Genomic DNA, 18,908 nt, shown 5'->3' with positions numbered 1-18,908 from the left:
GAAATAATGAACTCCCCTGAGAATCCGGGGAAACGGCTTCCTCGGACTCTCTGGTTAAAATACTGAAGACGGCCTGAAATACAAGTTGAATTAGAGATATAACCCTGATAATGTACTAGCCTTGTATTTTGATTTTTTTACTCTCTACCCTAAAATTTATTGTTTACCTACTGATCATTTTTTAAGAATCGTTCCTATTGACATTAACACAGAAGAGACATGCTTTGTGACACTTTGTTTAAATCTTGAGTTTCACAGCTTGTACTTTTTCTAATTAAGTCAGTCTCTGAACTTTTTGCTGTAGTAGGGCTATTTCAGTAATATGTTGTATGTACCATAGAAGAGAGATTCTTTTTGAGTTTTTTTTTTTTTTTGGACTACAAAATAAGATGAAATACAGGTTTTACAGTATTTGCTGAGGACTGGTGGAGTTAAAAATGATTAAAATATGCTACCTGCCTTCGAAGAGCTTAAGGTTTTTCTAGAACAATATTACATACATATTATTAGCTACTACAAGGCAGAAAGTGATTAGATAGTAAACTCAGAAAATTCTGAGAAAAATGTATTACCCTGCAGTGATGAAAAAACATTTTCCAGGGTCAATACATTTAAGCTGTGCCTTAAAGCAGTGTTTCTAAAACTAGGATCCTAGACCTGGAGCTAAGAATGAGAGTTGTTGTTTTAATAATCACCAGAGGATATTTTTCCATTGATTTTTGGACAGAATGGGGGTTGGGGGTGGGGTGGGGGAAGAGAGATAAACATTGATGTAAGAGAGAGACATCATTGGTTGCCTCCAACATGTGCCCCAACCCGGCTGGAGAACCTGCAACGTATGTAGGTGCCCTTGACCAGGAATCCAAACCAGTCCCTTCAGTCCACAGGCCGATGCTTTAACCACTGAGCAAAACCAGCCAGGACAAGCGTTCTTGAATGCTTTAAAATTTTTTCTTTTTGTTTAAAGAACGTACAAATTGTTTTCCTAGTTCTAAAGACAGAATTATTCTTTCAAAGTGATACTTTGCAACTGAAAGATTTTAATGGAATTGGTCTTCAGTTTTCCACATTCGTCCTTTTCAAACTGGTCTGTGGACCCCACCCTGCCTGTTCAAAAATGTATTCTGTAGAATCATAGTAATTTCTTGTATATTACTCAGGTTTGGGAAATACTGCTTTAAAGGACTGGTAGGATTTGGATATGGTGGGTATATGCAATCCTACCAATGGATAGAGGAAGAGGAAGCTGCTGGTGAAAAAGTCCGAGACATTGAAAATGTAGTGAAGAAAGGAAGTTAGCACACCATTGCCAATGGCTTTCTGGGGAACAGTGAAGTTCAGCTAGGCTGGAGCACCAGCTACACAAGGAATAGCATAAGATCCAGAAATGTAGGTCCTATCTAGAGAGTAGAGGGCCTTTATTCCAGGCTAAGGACTTTTTCCATATAAGAATTTTTGGTTGGGGTGCTTTTTACAAAGCAGTGTTTGAAGGGCATCAAACTAGACTACTGAAGTAGATGAGCCTGCATTACTAATGACCTTACCTATTTCAATTATTTGAAATCATTTTGGAGCCATCTTGGCTCTTCCCTCATAACTGGAAGTGTATGGTGGAGCCAGAATTAGATACAAAGATCAGGAGAGCCAAGTCCAGTGAGCCAACCTGGCGCATATAACCAGAACCTATGCTTATGATGGCACCTGAGATCAAAGGCCAGGTTTCCAGTTCAGAAGCCCAGAGGTGCTGAAAGGCAAGGCCCTGAGACAGAACAGGAAAGAAGTCAGGACATACATAGGCAGCAAATCAAGAGGCAATCAGGAACCAGGAAGCACTGAGTTATCCCTAGGCAGAATTGTGAAATAGGCCAAGTTGATTCTGGTTGACAAACTATTGGTCAACGGTGGCTTAAAGCCTTGGTTCTGGGCCAGGAGGTACTCATCAGCATTACCTATAGAACTTTAAAAAAAAATAATAAATGTACTAAATCTCCATACCCAAAGAAAACTAATTCAGTAGAATTGGTTGGGCCCTGGCCATCTCATTTTTAAAAAAGCTCTTCAGGTGATTAAGAACTATATACTTAAAGTATGAAAATAATGTATTTGTCTAGCATTTAATATTACCCTTAGAGTTATTACATTTCTTAAACTCCTAAAATCTGCAAACTAAAGGGGAAAAAACTATAAATGTGACACCAATATAGCTAACAGTGGATTTACATCACATACTAGTACTTAAGTAAATTACTTGAATTCAACTACGTTTGACAAAAAATAAAAAGAAAAGTAGTGCTGGATATTCCCACTGTACCCCTTGATGAGCTTATGCCTTAAAGCACAGGAAGGGAAACATGAGTCTCTTCTTCACTCAATATCTGTGCTTCTAGAAAGATCCTGGTTATGTGCTGGCTTCTTTTTGTAAAACATGGCCTCTAAATGCAAGCCGAGTATTTCATTAAACTCAACTGAAGAAACAGTGAGCTCTTGCAGTGCTAGGGAGAGCTAGTTGGAGTAGTGTGTGCTAAATCCTGTGCTGTTGCAGTCTAGGGGATGAGGGAAGATTTTTCTGGGAGGGCATTGGTCAAAAAAGGTAAGTGGGGAAAAACTTGCTCTTTGCTGCTATTTTTAAAGAGTGCTGTCCAAATGCTCCAGTTTTAAAGGGAATGAATAAATTCTATGAAACCTGAAAGAATAGTGACTAAATTGTTGAAATGGAGCTATTCTAACCAAATTAAAAGTGGTTGAACTAGATTCATTTGTAGAAGCTAAGCAGAAACCCTTTTAAATCATTTTAAACCAATTAGGTAGCACAGTTTTTAAATAATTATGTGCAATAACTTGGCTTATAGTATCTAAGTGTGCCATCTCAACAAAAAAATCAGAGAAAGCTAGTGTCCCTCACAAATACTCTTGTGGCTGTCTTACCATTTCCTTAGCTCTCTGCATTCTTCTTTAAGATTACAATAGTCAATGATATTGAGAGGTTGAGAATATTTTTTAAAAGTAATAGGCATAAAAAATTAGATGTAAAACTGTAACAGAAGGTATTCAGATAATACAAGTATAAGAAAATTTATTTTGGTCATCCTAATATATAACTAGAAGCCCAGCGCGCAAAATCGCACAGCCCCTCCCATTCGCTCGTGCCTTCGCCCTCGCAGCCCCGCCCACCCATGCCTGTCTTTGGTCGTTATGGTATTAGGGCCACAGGCCTTTTATAATATAGATAATATAGATATCAATTCTCAGGGTGGGGAATATGCTAGTGGGGAGTACTATTAAAAAGAAATTAGACCTTTCCAAAGAGCAGTATTTCAAAAGTAATAATTGAAGTCTGAGATAATTCAAGATCAGTCCTGAAAATGGAGATAATCCAAAATGAGAATTAGAATCACAGTGGAACAGTTTCTCTAACAAAAGAGCATGAAAATTACAGTAATTTTTAAATTAATATTAATTGCACACCTCCTATATAATAGGTACTGTGGTAGGCCAAAGAGAGTTTATAATCTATGGAAAGACAGACAGCAGATAAACAGATAATGAGAATATTATGACAAGTCAGCAGACCCCTAACATGATATAATAAAGATCTGTCTCAGAGGATTGTTTTCAAAATGCAAAGTAACATACCATGTTTCTTTTCTTTTTTCTAAATATATTTTATTGATTTATGAGAGGAAGGGAGAGGGAGAGAGAGATAGAAACATCAGTGATGAGAGAGAATCATTGACTGGCTGCCTCCTGCATGCCCCCAGCTAGGGATCAAGCCCACAACCCGGGCATGTGCCCTTGACCAGAATCAAATCCGGAACCATTCATTCCACAGGCCGATGCTCTATCCACTGAGCCAAACTGGCTAGGACAACATACCATATTTCATCAGTGCTGAGACACCATAGGTTCTAAGAAATGCCATTATTTTTGTACCACTGAAAGAAGAATGCTAATTAAACTGTGACATAATGCTTATCAATTACAATTTATCCTTACTGTATTAAATTCCAGCCAGGAGCATTAGTGATGCAAAATGTTTTAAAAGAATACTTCACTATTGTCTTCAGTAGTTTCTTCCAAACCACTGGCTTCCATTCTGTGTTTTGATGCTGCTGCTTTCTTGATCAAACTAAAGGTATCAATGAGAGATGTTTAGACCACAGCCGGGATTTATATCCTTTCTTTCAATGGTTGACTGAAACATCTAGGGTTTGCTGTAGGTAGAGCTCGGGAAGTATGTCTCAGCACTGCGGCTGATGGAATGGTGTGAGCACACTCCACCATGACATGCTTCCTCGGCACACCAGGAAGTAGCAACGCCCGCCTGAACGAACGAACTCCTAGAGCCACGTGCACAGTACCCCAGCCTTTCAGCCATTGGTCGCCTGTAGCAACATGTCTCCCTCTGATTGGTCCCCTCATGCTATATATTCCCCTATAGTTCCACAATAAAATGGATCTGCGTCACTGAACCTGGTCTCCGGAGTTGTGCATGCAGACGCCCTAGCGCGTTGGGGCTCTGTCGTCCTCACCCCCGAGGGACCCCCTGCTTCAGTTTGCAATTGTCTAGTTGTGCCAGCAGGAATGGCCACGAAGTTTGCACATGTATAAGCTCTCAAGGCTACATCACAACTGCCTTCTGGTCACAGCATTGAAGATACCATTATTTGAAGTTAAATTCCAAGTTTAGAAGTGTTAAAATAGAAATGTACATTTAAATCGGTAAAACACCACTTAGTGCTGGTAGCTGTTAAAATAAGGTCAAAGATCTCTGTTAGCACTGAGGATAGGCCAACTAATCTTACAAAATAAGTAATATTTCAGCAGACTGAAATCATATGGGGCTGAAAGAAATGTGGAAGAGTGATAGGAGTTAAGGCTAGGCCACATCATAAAAGGTTTCATTTGCCCAAGTAAGATACTTTGAATTTTACCTTTGGGTGATAGGGAGATAAAGGGGTATGTGTGTGTGTGTGTATGTTTTGATTTTTTTTTTTTAGAGAGGAAGGGAGAGAGAGAGAGAAACATCAATGTGAGAGCACAACATCAATATGCTGCCTTCCTGCATGACACTACTGGGGATCAAGCCCACAACCCAGGTATGTTCCCCAACTGGGAATTAAACCAGCAGCTCCCCAGTGCACTGAAGAACACCCAAACAACTGAACCACACTGGCTCGGGTGGGAGACAAAGTTTTGGGGCAAGATAGTGATATGATCAGAGTCTCACTTTAGAAATATAATTTTCATAACAATTGAGAAGGTAGGTTAGAAGGGGAAGACAGTGGACAAGAAGACCAATTAGGCAATTTCTGCACTAATCCAAGGAATTTAGCTGTGAATCATTTTGTAAAGACAAATGTTGAAGTGGCAACTGGAAGGTAAAGAAAGGATTATATAGAATATCAAGGTGATAGAATTGACAGAACTTGGTGAACTGAGTAGATGCAGGCAGAATCATATTTTTTAGATGGAATCCATCTTGTGTCATGTAAAGTGAATATCATCAAACTACTGCCCTAGCCTGTTTGACTCTGTGGACAGAATGTTTGCCCACAGGGGCATGTACCTTGGTTGCAGGCTCAATCCCTGGGCCTGGTTGGGGCACGTGCAGAAGGCAACCAATTAATGTATCTCACAGCGATTTTCTGTCTGTCTGTGTCTCTGCTCCTTTCCACTCTCCCTAAAAATCAATGGAGAATATCCTCCAGTGAGGATTAACAAAAAAGTAAGACAAAAAACTACTGGTAATTACAAATGCTAATAAGAACCAGTGATGTTTATTCAGTCACTTGTTCAAATATTTATTGAATCTAGTATGTGTAGGAGCTGGGATTTCTGCAGTGAGTGAAACAGGAAGGAAAATGCCTGCCCTTATGAAGTTTACTTATAGCGAAAGAGCTGAACAATATGATAAGTAAATTATATAGTATATTTAAGTGCTAAGAAAGAAAACTAAAGTTGGGAAAGGTAACAGTATTACAGAAGGATGAGAGTTGCAGTTTTAGATACAGAGAACAGGTAAGGCATTGAAAAAAAATGACATTTGAATAGAAATCTGAAAGAAGTGAGAGACAGCTTTGCAGATATCTAGGGAGAGAGATTTTATCTACTTACTGATGTTTAGTAAAACATTTGTGGTTTGAAAGGCTGATTCATATTAAAGTCTTATCTGTTGATCATATTTTTTTACCAATACTTAGTAATCTTATTCTTAAGAAATAGTAATAAGTATTCTTTTCTGATACTTAATACATATTCTTATTAATAGCTGTATTATTCTAAATAATAAGTATTCTTTGCTGATACAAGTTCTCCCTGATAGGCAGAGCACCAATTATTCATTAAATATTATTGAGAGATTTATCTAGTCAACAATACTGTTTTATATTCTGGGGATTCATTTTAAATGAGATAAACCTAATATCTAACCTCAAAGCATTGCCAGATAAAATACAGGATTCAAAACAAGCTGTTCTTAGCTGGTTTTCTCAGTGGATAGAGCAACAGCCTGCAGACTGAAGGGTGCCACGTTCGATTCCAGTCAAGGGCACATGCCTGGGTTGTGAGCTTGATCCCCAGTGGGGTGCATGGAGGAGGCAGCCAATCAATTATTCTCTCACTGATGTTTCTATCTCTCTTCCCCCTTTATCTCTGAAGTAAAAAATATATTTTAAAAACACAAACATTTTCAATATTTTGTCTTTTAGTTATTAACTATAGAGACAAGTAGTGAAGGCTCTGAAAATTATAAGTAAGACATGATTTCTGACTTCAGAAAACATAGGGCCTAGCAGAGAAAATATAGATACATAATATTAGGCAGCAAAAGATAAGTGCAAATTGTATCTCTAACTGAAGTGATAAATTCATACTAGAGAAGAAGAGAATAAAGCAACTGAAGAATTTTTTTCTTCAAAGCTTTATAATTTTCTAATTTAAAAGATTTGTCAAAAAGTTCAAGAATGCAAAAATAACAGAAAAGCAAATCACTTTTAATCTCTACTCAGACATAGCCACTGGTGACATTTTTTTAAAATATATTTTATTGATTTTTTACAGAGAGGAAGGGAGAGGGATAGAGAGTTAGAAACATCGATGAGAGAGAAACATCAATCAGCTGCCTCCTGCACATTCCCCACTGGGGATGTGCCCGCAACCAAGGTACATGCCCTTGACCGGAATCGAACCTGGGACCCTTGAGTCCACAGGCCGATGCTCTATCCACTGAGCCAAACCAGTTAGGGCCTGGTGACATATTTTAAATAAAATTGGAGTCTCTTAATATATTCTTTTCCATCTTGCCTCTTTTCCACTTACTATGTTAGCAGTTTTCATTAAATGTTTTAAATGATTTTTAATAAGTGGATAATATTACATTCTATGGGTGTATAATCATTTAATCTCTTATTACTAGATTTTTTGTTTAGTTGCAGATGTTTTACTTTATAAATAATAATGCATTGAACAGTGCTATACATAAATCTTTGTATTAATTCAAAAACTATTGTTTGAACACTAGTTATAGCTCTGGTAGTTAGAGATACATTAGTGAACAAAATGTCCCAAATCCCTTGCCCTCATGGGGAGGAGAAAGATAATAAATATGTAAACTCTATTATGTCAAATAGTGATATGAGCTCTGGACAAAACTAAAGCAGAGAAGAGGAATAAGAAGTAGTGGGACTATATGTTTTCCTCTTAAACCTATACTATAGAAATAACTAAAACATGGAGTGGCATTTGATAAATGCCAAAAAAAGAAGTTAAAAATGCTGTGAGGAACATTTATCTAAGAGGACAAGACAAGAAAGAGAAACCAAAATAACTAGAAAAGAAGAAGGTGGGCAACCAAGAACTCAACTTGCCAAAGCTAAGAGAAGAATTTCAGAAAGGAGAATTTTTTTTTAATTACTGAAACATCAAAGTGAAGACTGAACAAAAGACATTAGAATTGAGAAAGCTATGGTTGAGTTTTACAAGGGTCTTGTTAGTGGAATATAGAGACAAAAGAAACATTAATTAGGTCACCAGAGATTTTAGGGAACGACTGAAGGGAGAGGCTATAAACATTCCTTTTGCACTAAAATAGAGTTTGGATGGTAACTTAAAGGACCAAAGAGGACCTTTGTTTTAAAGTCAAGGAAAAACTTAAACATGTTTTTAGGTAGAGAAAGCGGAGGCAAACTTAAAACATTGGAGAGGTATGGCAGGTCTCGGGAACAGGAGGGTACAGGGTAACAATCAGGTGGGGAAGATGGCAGCAAAGTAGGTGGAAGGTACACTCACCTCCTCCCAAAACCAAACTGGAATTAGAACTAAAATATACAATGATCAACCTGAATAACCAACTGAAGTCTAGCTGAACAGAAGTCTTATAAGCAAGGATTTACAGAAGAAGCCATATCGAGACTGGTAGGAAGGGTGGAGATGAGAAAAGGATTGGCCCCACTCCCACAGGCAGCAGCTGAGATTCTAGAGGGGTACCTCAGCTGCAAAGGGCACCCTGAGGAGTGTGAGGGTTTCAACCCCACCCCAGGCTCCCCAGCCTAGAGCACCACAGTTTGGGAGAGGCAACCACATAACAACACAGAGGTGTGAAAGTCAGCAGGGTTTCTGTCTACTAGGGAGAGTCAGGAGTCTACTAGATACACAGGTGCCCTCTTAAATGGTCAGCACACAAAATCTCATATGCAGCTATTCACCCTGGGCTCTGGCAAATGTAGGGCAGAGCCGACTAAAGTCCTGTGAGGAGAGACTGGTGTTTGTGGCTCTGGGGAGAGAGCTGAAGAAACAGCCACCAGAATCTCTGTGTTGAATTCCTCTTCCACACCACAGACCCCATCTTTCTTGGGTGGAGCATTCCCCTCCTTAAGGCACCAGCCTGGGGGGATGCAGTAGCCCCACCCTCTGGACTTCCTGTTGCCCCAACATGTGGAGGTCATGGCCTGCTGAGGAGTCAGGTGTCTTGGCCAGAGTGTAGAGGCCTGGGCCCCACAGAAGGTATGAGGGACTGAGTTGTGTGGCTTTGAGGGTGGGAGCCATTCCCCCAACTTTCCCATGAACCTGACTGGCACCTCCCTTTCACATGAGATCCTAAGCCCCATGTTCTCGACTCCTGGTGGCCCAGCCCTGCACCACCAAGTGGGTTTCCCAGAAGGTATGGGCAGAATCCAGAAAATACTGAGTTGTGTGCTTCTGGGTGGGGATTATTCCACCACTTTCCCCAAAGCATGACCAGTGCCTCCTACTCACAGGAGATCCACTCACCCCACCCTCCCAGCACCCAGCGGCCATGCCTTACAGAGCTGAGGTTCCAGCAGAATCTGGAACAGAGTTGTGTAGTTCTAGAACAAGGGTCATTTTTCCTTCGCATGCCTGACCAGTGCAGGGATCTGCCTTCACATGGCCAAATCTTGGTCTGCTTGGGCCTGATAAAGTCTGTTGGCTTCAGTCGGATGACTCCCTGAGACCCCACCCAACCACAAAGATCTGCAGATGCTTGACAGGTGCCAGGGACTTTTGCTGAGTGGCCTCAGACTCAGCACTGGTACTGAGTTTTAACCAAAATCAATCTGGTGAATACCACTAGCCCCTACCTGGTGATTCACTGAGAACCTACCTGATACAACTTGAGTACCACCAGAGGTTCTTTCAGTAACTGAGCTTAACAGACAGCAGGTAGAGGCAGACAGAGGTGGGTCTTGGGGGACTTAGGCCTTTAGCTGGCCTTTCACTGAGCTCACTGCTGGTGGAAGCTAGAGTTGGTGCGCAACTTGGTCCTTCCCATGCATACCTAGGTCCAGCAAAGGCAGCCACAAACTATGGATCACTATGTAGCTCTAAACAGGTTGTTCAGGGCCAGTCATGGGCAGTGTCTGACACTGACCTGCACCAGAGGCCCTACCAAGAGGCCCCAGAACCAACACACCCAGTGGCCAGCTTCAGACAACATCAGAACAGGATCCAATTAGCGTCACAAGCAACATATCCCAAGGGAGATCTCAGCAGACACCAGACTCTGCTGAGGCTAATTCTGCTTCATGTGGTCAGCATCTGTACAGCAGCTCATACACTGTGGCCAGGGTCAATCCCCACAGTCAGCCAGCCTGAGGGTCAATCCCACGTATGAATGGGCCAATGACAATCAAGGCTCAATTACAATAGGAGGGCTCATATAACCCATCCAGTGGACATTCCTGGAGCACCCACCCAGTTCAGGTGTTCAAATAGACTATGTCACTGATTCCCTCAGGACACATAGTACATAAGACCACACTACAAAGACTGGTAGACATGGCAGAGCTACCTAATACATACAAACAACACAAAGGCAGCCAAAATACATGCCCCAAATGAAAGAACAAAAGAAATCTCCAGTAAAAGAACTAAATGAAATCAAGATAACAATTTACCAGATGTAGACTTCAAAAAAAATGGTTATAAGGTTTCTCAAGTAACTTGGAACTTCAAAAACTTAGTGAGAACTTCAACAGCAGGTACCATAAAAAGATCCTGCCAGAAATTAAGAATACAATATCTGAAATGAAGACTATACTAGAAGGAATAAACAGTAGGTTGGATGAAGCAGAATATCAAATCAGCAATTTAGAAGACAAGGAAGCAGAAAACACCCAATTAGAGCAGCAAAAAGAAAATAATTTTAAAAAATGAGTTGAAGGGACCTTTGGAGCAACATGAAGCATAACAACATCTGCATCATAAGGATACTAGAAAGAGAAGTGAGAGAGCAAGGGATCAAGAACCTATTTGAAGAAATAATGACTGAAAACTTCCTTAACCCGGAGAAGAAAAAAGACACAAAGTCCAAAAAGCACAGACAGAGAGTCCCAAACAAGATGAACCCAAAGAGGCCCCCACAGCAATACACATTATAATTGAAATGGCAAAGATTAAAGACAGAGAATCTTAAAGGCAGCAAGAGAAAGACAGTTTACCTACTGTCTTTAAGGGAGCCGTGAGGGAGCTCCCACAAGACTTCAGCTGATTTCTCACCAGAAACATTTCAGCCCAGAAGTGATTGGCATGAAATATTCAAAGTGATGAAAGCAAGGATCTACACCAAGGCTACTTTACCAAGGATAGCTATCATTTAAAATTGAAGGAAAAGTAAAGAGCTTCTCAGACAAGAAAAAGCTAAAGAAGTCCATTACCAACAAACCAATAATACAAATGTTAAAGGCTGGCTTTAAGAAGAAGAGAAAATTTTAAAAACACAGGAACATAGTCATAAAGAATAAAATGGCAACAAATACATACCTATCAATAATCACTTGAAATGTAAATGGCTTAAATGCTCCTATAAAAAGACATTGGGTAGCTGAATTGATAAGAAAACAATACCCATACATATGCTGTCTATAAGAGAGCCACCTCAGAACAAAAGATACACACAGACTAAAAGTAAGGGGAAGGAAAAAGATATTTCATATCAATAGAAATGGGAAAAAAAATGCTGGGGGAGCAATAATTATATCAGATAAAATAGACTTTAAAACAAAGGCTATAACAAGAGACAAATAAGGACACTATGAAATGATGAAGGAATCAATCCAAAAAGAGGATGATATAACCTTTGTAAACATTTATGCACCTAACCTAGGAGCACCTAAATATATAAAGTAAATCTTGATGAACATAAGGAGAGGTTGACAGCAATGCAGTCACACTAGGGGATTTTAACTCTCCACTGACATCAATGTATAGATCTTCCAGAAAGAAAATCAACAAGGAAACAGCAACCTTAAATGACACATTAGATCAGATAGATTTCATTTGTATCTTCAGAAAATTTCACCCCAAAGCAGCAGAGTATACATTTTTTTCAAGTGCACATGGAACACTTTCTGAAATAGACCACGTATTACAGCAGTTCTCAACCTGTGGTCACGACCCCTTTGGGGGTCGAACAACCCTTTCACAGGGGTCACCTAAGACCATCGGAAAACACATATATAATTACATATTGTTTTTGTGATTAATCACTATGCTTTAATTATGTTCAATTTGTAACAATGAAATTGGGGGTCACCACAACATGAGGAACTGTATTAAAGGGTTGCGGCATTAGGAAGGTTGAGAACCACTGACGTATTAGGACACAAGACAAATCTCAATACATTTAAGAAGATTAAAATCATATTAAGCATCATCTTCTCTGACCATAATGTTATGAAACTGGAAATCAATTACAACAAAATAAAAACACTGAAAAACATGCAAAGACATGGAAGCTAAAGTGTCATATTACTAATAATGAATGGGTTAAACATGAGATCAAGGAAAAAATAAAAAGATGTCTTGAAAGAAATGAAAATGAGAACTCAATAACCCATTGGATGTAGTGAAAACAGTCATAAGAGACAAAATCATAGCATTTCAGGCCTATTTCAAGAAACAAAAAAATCTCAAACTATTAGAAAAAGAACAACAAACAAAGCCTAAAGTGAGTAGAAGAATTTAAATAATAGAGATCAGAACAGAAAAAAAAATGAAATAAAGTCTAAATTAAAAAACAACACACAAGATCAATGAAACCAACAGCTTTTTTTAAAAAAAGATAAAAAAGATGGAAAAACATTCAACCAGACTTATAAGAAAAAGAGAGGACCCAAACAAATAAAATCAGAAATGAAAGAGGAGAACTAACAACAGAATCCACAGAAAGGATTTTAAGAAAATATTATGAACAACTATATGCTAACAAAATGGACAATTATTTTTTTGTGGTTTTTTTATAATCTTGACTAAATGAATAAATTCCCAGAAACATACAATCTTCCAAAACTGAATCAAGAACAATCAAAATCTGAAGAGACTGAAATTGAAGCAGCAATAAAAAAAAAGTTTCTTTAAAATGCCCTAGCCGGTTTGACTCACTGGATAGAGCAATGACCTGTGGACTGAAGGGTCCCTAATTCAATCCTAGTCAAGGGCACAAACCTCGGTTGCAGGCTCCTCCCCAGCCTGGGTCCTGGTCAGGGCTCATGCAGGAGATAACCAACTGATATATTTCTCTCATATTGATATTTCTCTCTGTCTTTCCCTCACTCTTTCACTGTCTCTAAAATCAATGGAAAAATATCCTTAGGTAAAGATTAAAACTAAATAAATAATAAAAATTTAAAAACTACCATCAAACCAAAGACCTGGCTTCACAAGTGAATTTTAGCAAACATTCAAAGAAGAACTAACACATATCCTTCTCAAACTATTCCAAAAAGTTCAAGAGGAGGGGAGACACCCAAGCTCATTTTATGAGGCCAACATTATCCTAATTCCAAAACCAGATAAAGAAAGAAAGAAAATTATAAGCCAATATCCCTAGTGACCATAGATGGTAAAATCCTCAAAAAAATACTAGCAAACTGGTCCACCAAAACAATAAAAAGGTCATACACCATGATCAAGTGCACTTTATTCCAAGGATAGGAGGTTGGTACAAATCTGCAAATCAATAAACACGATACACCACATAAACAAAATGACAGATAAAAATCACATGATCACATCAATCAATGCAGAAAAAGCATTTGGTAAAATCTAACATCTGTATGTGATAAACACTGTAAGCAAAGTGGGAATAGAGGGAACACACCTCAACATAATAAAGGCCATATATGACAAACCCACAGCTAACATCATACTCAACAGGCAAAAAATAAACTAAAAGTGTTTCCCTTAAGGAACAAGATAGGGATTTCTGGTTTCACCACTGGAAATCCTAGTTACAGCAATGAAACAAAAAGAAGAAGAAGAAAAAAAGGATCCAAATTGGAAAGGAAGAAGTAAAACTGTCATCATTTGCAAATGACATGATACTGTATATAAAGAACCGTAAAGATTCCACCAAAAAACTAGAACTGATAAATTCAGTGAAGTAGCAGGATACAAAATAAATATCCAGAAATCAGTTGCATTTTTATATACCAACAAAGAAATACCAGAAAAGGAAATTAAGAAAACAATCCCATTTACAATTGCATCTAAAAAAACAAAAAACACAAAACACACACTCTAGGATAAATTTAACCAAGGATGTAAAAGATTTGTACTCAGAAAATTATAAAATACTGAAGAAAGAAATTGAAGAAGATACAAATAAGTGGGAGCATATACCATGTTCATGGATGGAAAGAATTAACATCATTAAAATGTTTATACTACCCAAAACAATACATAGATTCAATGCAATTAAAAGTATATACTTTTATTAATTTCAAAGAGGAAGGGAGTGGGAGAGAAAGATAGAAACATCAATGATGAGAATCATTGGTCGGCTGCTTCCTGAACACCTCCTACTGGGGTTCAAGCCTCCAACCTGGGCATGTGCCATGACCAGGAATTGAACTGCAACCTCCTGGTTCATAGGTCAGTGCTCAACCACTGAGCCACGCCAGCTGGGCTCAATGCAATTCTTTTCAAGGTACCAATGGTATATTTCACAAAACTAGAACAAATATCCCAATAATTTATATGGAACCAAAAAAGACCCTGAATAGAAAAATAAAGTTGGAGGAATCATGCTACCTGATTTCACTATACTACAAGGTCATAGTAATCAAAACAGCGTAGTACTGGCATAAAAGCAGACATTATAGATCAATGGATCAGAATAGAGAGCCCAGAAATAAACCCATGCCTTTATGGTCAATTAATATTTGACAAAGGAAGCAAGAACATACAATGGGGTAAACACAGTCTATTCAACAAATGGTTGGGAAAATTGGACAGATACATGCGAAAATATAAAACTCAACCACCTTCTTACACCATGCACAGAATTAACTCAAAATAGATTAAAAACTTAAATGTAAGACTTGAAACCATAAAAATCCTAGAAGAAAACATAGGCAGTAAAATCTCAGAAGATTTCTGTTATGTTGCCTTGGGCAAGGGAAACAAAAAAAAATATAAGCAAATGCTACTTCATTAAACTAAAAAGGTTTTGTACAGCAAAGGAAACAATTAACAAAATGAAGACAGCCCACCAAATGGGAGAACATATTCACCGATACATCTGATAAGGGATTAATATCCAAATTTTATAAACAACTTAATATAACTCAACACCCCCCAAAAAATCATCTAATTAAAAAATGGGCACAGGACCTGAATAGACAGTACTCCAAAGAGGACATACAGATGGCCAAATAGATATATACAAAGATGCTCAGCGTCACTAATCATCAGGGATATGCAAATTAAAACCACAATGAGATATCACTTCATACCTGTCAGAATGGTTATCATCAAACAAGTGTTGGTGAGGACATCAAGAAAAGGGAACCCTGGTGCACTATTTGTGGGAATGCAGATTGGTGCAGCCACTGTGGAAAATGGTATGAAGTTTTCTCAAAAGTTAAAAATGGAACTGTATTATGACCCAGCAATTCCACCCCTGAGAATATATCTGGAAAACAAAACACGAATTCTAAACAGTTTATGCACCCTATTTTCATTGCAGTGTTATTTCCAATAACCAAGATTTGGAAGCAGCCTGTGTCTATCAGTAGATGAGTGGATAAAAAAAGCTGTGGTGGTACATTTACACAATGAAATACTACTCGGCCGTAAAAAAAAGTAGTACATCTTACCTTTTATGACAGCATAGATGCACCTGGAGAATATTATGTTAAGTGAAATAAGCCAGTCAGAGAAAGACAAATATCATATGATTTCTCTTATATGTAGAGTCTAGTGAACAAAATAGAAACAGACTCATAGATACAGAGAACAGACTGATAGCTGTTATGGGGAGGGAGTTAAGGGGCTGGGTGAAAGGTGAAGAAATTAAGCAAAAACAACAACTCGGACATAGACAATAGCATGGTGATTATAGAGGGAAATGGGAGTGAGGGATGTAGAAGAGCGTAAATGGGGTATAAGTGGTGATGGAAGGAAACTTGACTTTGGGTGGTGAACATATAGTACAATATATAGATTATCTATTACAGAATTGTACACTTGAAACCTATATAATTTTATTAATCAGTGTTACCCCAATTTAATAAAAGTTTTTTAAAGACTGAAAGATATTTAATAAAATATTAATAATGAAATTGTGAGCTGTTTTTATTGTCTTCTTTATATTTTCTATTTCTTCAATTTTCTATGATGAGCATGCAAATAGTTTTAAAATAACTACTAAAATGTTAACCAAAAATACTATCTCACAAAAACAAAAACAAAAGAAAGCAGAGTAAAGAAAAAAAAGTAGTATCTCATTTCATTTCAATTCATTGAGTTATAATATTAACATTAAATATTTTTCTTTTGTGTACTTTTGTGTAGTTTTTTTTTTTAATAAAAGAGAGAATTGAAAATTAGAGCTCTTTGGGCTAATGCCCTTTTGGATAATAAAAACTGAAAGTTTATATTTTTCTTTTATTACAACCATTTGCAAGGTTGTGTCTTTCTTGATTTATTTGAAAGCATTGTAGCCTGGTGTTAAGCATGTGAACTCATGTCTGACTCCTTGAGTTTATAGATTCAGCTCTGCCATTTTAAAAAATATGTTTTTGCCTTAGCCAGTTTGGCTCAGTGGATAAAGCGTCGACCTGTGGACTGAAGGGCACCGGGTTCGATTCTGATCAAGAGCACATGCCCAGGTTGCAGGCTCGATCCCCAGTAGGGGGCGTGTAGGAGGCAGCCAATCAATGATTCTCATCATTGATGTTTCTTTTCTTTTTCTTTTTTGTCTTTTTTTTCTCTTCTTTATCACTGATGTTTCTTTCTGTCCCTCTTCCTTCCTCTCTGAAATCAATAAAATATATTAAAATAAATAAAATATGTTTTTATTGATTTCAAAGAGAGGAAGGGAGCAGGAGGGAGAGATAGAAACATCCATGATGAGAATCATTGGTCAGCTGCCTCCTTCATGCCCCCTATGAGGGATCGAGCCTGCAACCTGGGCATGTGCTCTGACCAATAATTGAACCATGACCTCCTGATTCATGGGTCAATGTTCAACCATTGAGCCACACCAACCAGGCAGCTCTGCCATCTTTTAGTCCATGACTGTAGGTAACTTACTTCCCCACTCTAATTTTCAGTTTCTTCTCAAGTAAGGGTGATAATAGTATTCATTTCAAAAGAGTTGTAAAACATTTAAGTATTTTTTGTTATTGTTAGTGCTATGATATAGGATTAAATTGTTTTTGCTCTGAAAAAAAAAAAAGAGCATAGATTGGAACATTAGGATGTGAAAGAGGGGGCACTGACTTCTCTGAGACCAGAAATAATTATAAGAATGTGAACAATGCCTAGCACAGTGCCCAATGTGATAGTTAATTTTATGTTTCAATTTGATGGGCCACAAGGTGCCCAGATATTTGATCAAACATTTTTCTGGGTGTATCTGTGAGCCTGTTTTGGATCCAATTAACATTTGAATGGGTAGACTGAGTCAAGTCGATTGCCCTCCCCAAAGTAGGTGGGCAATCAAAGACCTAAGTAGAATAGAGACTTACCCTTCAGGAGTAGGGCGTGTCTCCTGCCTGTCTTGAGCTAGGTCTTTTCCTGAATTCAGACTCAGACTGAAACATTGGCTCTTCTTGGGTTTCAAGCCTTCCAGCTTTCATACTGGAATGACGCCATCTGCTCTCCTGAGTCTCCAGCTTGCCGACAGCAGATCTTGGAACTTCTCAGCCTCTATAATCATGTGAGCCAACTCTCTCTCTCTTTCTCTCTCCATATAAAGATATAGATTAGATAAAGATGGTAGATGTAGATTATAGATATAGATAGATATAGATATGGTATCTATTGGTTCTTTTTCTCTGGAGAACCCTGATTAATACACCAGTATACAGTAAATGTACAAGCAAGCATATTGTACAAGGCTCTTATTGGCAAAGATCCTGGCAGGCAGTGGTCAACCTCTAGGACAGTGGTCGGCAAACTGTGGCTCGTGAGCCACATGCGGCTCTTTGGCCCCTTGAGTGTGGCTCTTCCACAAAATACCACATGCGGGCGCGCACGTACAGTGTGATTGAAACTTCGTGGCCCATGCGCAGAAGTCGTCTTATTGATGAGAACCTGGAATCGTGCCTAAAATTAAAAACAACAACATACAAACCTGACTTACCCAAACTTTCCAAGGAGATGCAAGGCCATTGTTCACATTAGTGTTTGTCAGTCATTGTCATGATTTAATTTCATGGATATTGTAAGGTAAATTGTAAGGAATTTAATTTTATCAATAAATAATATCGTTATTAAGTATGATATCAAGTTTTATTCAACGTACCTATAGTTTAACTAAGACTTAAAACTTTAAAGTTTATTAAGTTAATTTTAGGGAACATTGTGGAGTGAAAGAAGATGTAGTGTCGAGGATTGAGAAAGGTATGTTGAGATGGTTTGGACATATAGAGAGGATGAACAAAAGGAGATAGACGAAACAAGTATACAAGACGAGTGTGGATGGGAGAGTTGGAAGGGGTCGACCTCAGCGAACGTACCTCAATCAGATTGAGGACGTTTTTAGCAAAGGCCAGCTTAGGAGTACCCTAATTAAGTTAATAACAATGTACCTACCTATATAGTTTAAGTTTAAAAAATTTGGCTCTCAAAAGAAATTTCAATCGTTGTACTGTTGATATTTGGCTCTGTTGACTAATGAGTTTGCCGACCACTGCTCTAGGAGATTCAACAAGCATTCCTGTAAGAAGTTAGAGCTCTGAGTAAGGAATGTGATAGCAACTTACATGAAGAAATGGGGGGGAAAAGAAACACTTTATTGCCTACTTATGCCAGGTACTCTGCTAGAGCTCCCCATGATCATTTAATCTGCTAACAAACTTGTAAGCTAAAGGCTCCAGTGCCTGAGAAAACTGTAGAAACAGGGATACCTGGCATGAAAACAAGGCAGAGACTCAGCAACAGAA

The sequence above is a fragment of the Myotis daubentonii genome, chromosome 2 (genome assembly GCF_963259705.1).
Source record: "Myotis daubentonii chromosome 2, mMyoDau2.1, whole genome shotgun sequence".
NCBI classification, from domain to species: domain Eukaryota; kingdom Metazoa; phylum Chordata; class Mammalia; order Chiroptera; family Vespertilionidae; genus Myotis; species Myotis daubentonii.
The sequence above is the reverse complement of the archived record's forward strand: the minus strand, read 5'-3'. Positions refer to the sequence as shown.